Source organism: Peromyscus eremicus, unplaced genomic scaffold (assembly GCF_949786415.1).
Source record: "Peromyscus eremicus unplaced genomic scaffold, PerEre_H2_v1 PerEre#2#unplaced_1689, whole genome shotgun sequence".
NCBI classification, from domain to species: Eukaryota; Metazoa; Chordata; class Mammalia; order Rodentia; family Cricetidae; genus Peromyscus; species Peromyscus eremicus.
The window spans coordinates 31,468-34,201 of NW_026735924.1; the positions used below are offsets into that span (position 1 = coordinate 31,468).

Below are 2,734 nucleotides of genomic sequence, written 5' to 3' on the forward strand. Positions count from 1 at the left end.
TTAGACTCTTCAGTATGCCATCATGTTCACCAGTACATGGTGAAGACATTGAATAAGCTACCCAAGAGCAGTTGGTGTTGCCACAACATAGGTGACATCACTGAGGATGCCAGGGCTCTCCAGGATACAGTAGAATGTCCAGCGAAGAGCTGCAGATGTCATGAGAACTGACATTGCTTCCCTGCTAATGAGTTTTCCTCATAACACACAAGAAGTCAAGCTGACCTTTGCAGGAGCCTCTGCTGGGATACAAGGGAAGCCCTTCAGCATCTCCTTCATTCAAAGCCAGAGATCTCTCCCCAGTTACTTGGACATCCCTTAGTTCTTTCCATGTGTGGAACTGAATGTTTATCTCCTACAGTAATTCTATGTACACAAGGTAATAATATCATAGAAATTTATATAAGCTATAGTTCATAATAAATACCTGCATTTCCTTATCTCTTTGGGCACAAGATATTATAGACTTAATGCTGACAGAGAAGTACACTTGTTAAACAATTTCCTGGTAAAGAGTCTACAGGAAACATCTAGGCAGAGTTATGCTAGAGGAAGAGGCTGAAACAGCCTAGGAGCAAGTACCCTTAGCAGTGTGATATGATCATGGAGCTCAGTGTGATTAATATCTGTGTCATCAGCATGTGTGTAGTGGGTGTTGTACTCTCTGTTGAGTAGCTCAAAATGTTCTACTGTTACTGGGTGGTAAAGGTGGCCAGACATCTGGAGTCTTCCACACAGAACATGGGTTTCCTACAGAGAAGAGGATATTCAGAAAAATGCTTTGCAAGACCATTCATATTTAGAAACATAGACACCAGGGTTCCACTGGACACTTTAGATCAATGTTTCTTAATTTTTCCAACTCTCTGATACTTTAAATAGCACTAACAGTAGTTCCTCATGTTGTGGTGAACCCTAAACACAACTGTTCCATTGTTTCTTAACTTTAATTTTGCTACTGTTATGAATCATAATTCAAATATTTGATTGCAGGATATCTGATATTCAACCTCCAATCGGGTGGTGAACCACAGGTTGAGGACCACAGCTCTGAATGCAAGCAGAAATCTCTTCAAATCCTGGCAGTGGTTCTGGAGCAGTGACATTCTTACTTTTTATTATCAGACTGAATCAAACTAGTCATCTGGGAAGAGGGACCCTCAATGAGGAATTATATAGATCAGATTTACTTTGTGCATGTCTCTGTTGGATTTTATTAGTTGTTAATTGTTAATAGTCCCTAAAATGGGCAGAATCATTTCATTGTCTACAACCTGTACTGTGTACATATGAAGAACCTAGAGCACAAGCATAAGCAAACAGGCAGCATGTGTACATTTGTTTATCTCTGCTCTTGGCTGTGGATTTGATATGATTAGCTGAGTTCCTACCTCAATTTCCCAAAAGTGGAACTATTACCTGGAATTGTGGGATATGATCACTTCCTAACATTCTAAGTTGCTGTGCCTGATAACTCAGTGTAATAACGATGTTAAGAAAGCACTCTATGACAGAGGGGTTTTCACAAGTCAGTGAGATGTGTATTTCATGAAATGTTCAACCGCCCCATATCTGTCTCAGAGGAAGAGATCCTACTTCCTCCTGAACCCAACCTGTGTTTCCGTGTCCAAGTTTTACAAAGACACAGAGAGACCCATAGACTCACAAACCACTTCACCCCATCAACAAATGTCCCCTGATATTGTCTTGCCCTATCAAGTACAATGCTAAATTCTTCCACCGTGTTATATACAACAAGCTACACTTCAATGAATGAATTTTTCTTTGAATTACCTGACCATTAAACTTTTCAGATTTGGGGAATTGGGTCTGAATTCACAGCCTTGACTTTGAATTTCAATCTTAAGCTATGTCCTTCATTGAAGATCAGAAGATGCTCCTTAAACCTGAGAGCAAATAGCACCTTAAATTCCAGGTATGTGTGGGTGTAAATAATGACTGGCAATGTGCCCACTAGTTACCTTAGATTGGAGAGTAACTCTAGGGCTGATGTACACACACCCCTGTGAAAATTTCTCTGTATCCCTCTAACTTCTGTGCTTCTTCATCAAGGTTTATGTAAACAGATTTTTGACGAATTTCCTCCTTCAAAGGTAAATAGACCTTATCAGATGTGAAAAGTTAATTTGATTTTTTTCCTTCTCCTCCTAGGACATGAAACAGACCCTTTTGAGCTACATCAAAGACTATCCAAGGAGAATAAAGTCTGAAATAACCACAGGTACAGGTTTAGGATGCAGGTCTGTGGAACAGAGTGCAAAACAAGGGCAGGAGAGCAGGCACACACAGGAAATTCTTGGTTATGTCTTGGCAGTTTAGCCTCTCTGCATGTCAGTTTCTTCTACCTAGAGAAGTTGGATTGAACCATGGAGATGGGTGTTGTTATAAGGCATGACTTATAAAATCACTTCCTTCATAAGTGGGACTTTGTTTGTTTGTTTGTTTGCATGTGTTTTTTTTTTGTTTTTTTTTTGTTTTGTTTTTTTGGTGGGGGTGATGACATTGCATTTGTACGAGCTAAGCTGCACATCGCTTTCTGGTGAATATCTCTTTCTGGGAACAGAGGAATCAGATCATAAACTTATAAAAAGTGCAGAAAATGATGCTTTAGAGCAGAGAATCACTTCACTTGGTTGAAAAAAATCAACACTTCACTTCGTGACTGTTACCAAATATTGTGCGTGGCTCCTGTCCTTTGCCATTTGGAAAGAGT

The 2,734-nt window shown here is 39.7% G+C and overlaps 1 long non-coding RNA gene across 1 annotated transcript; it reads left to right on the forward strand.

Moving 5' to 3' along the window:
• The first annotated feature begins 272 nt into the window (after positions 1-272).
• LOC131902067 (uncharacterized) lies at positions 273-1,194 on the forward strand. Its single transcript, XR_009376991.1, has 2 exons — positions 273-379; positions 994-1,194. It is a non-coding gene; the product is annotated as an uncharacterized LOC131902067 (long non-coding RNA).
• Positions 1,195-2,734: the final 1,540 nt, after the last annotated feature.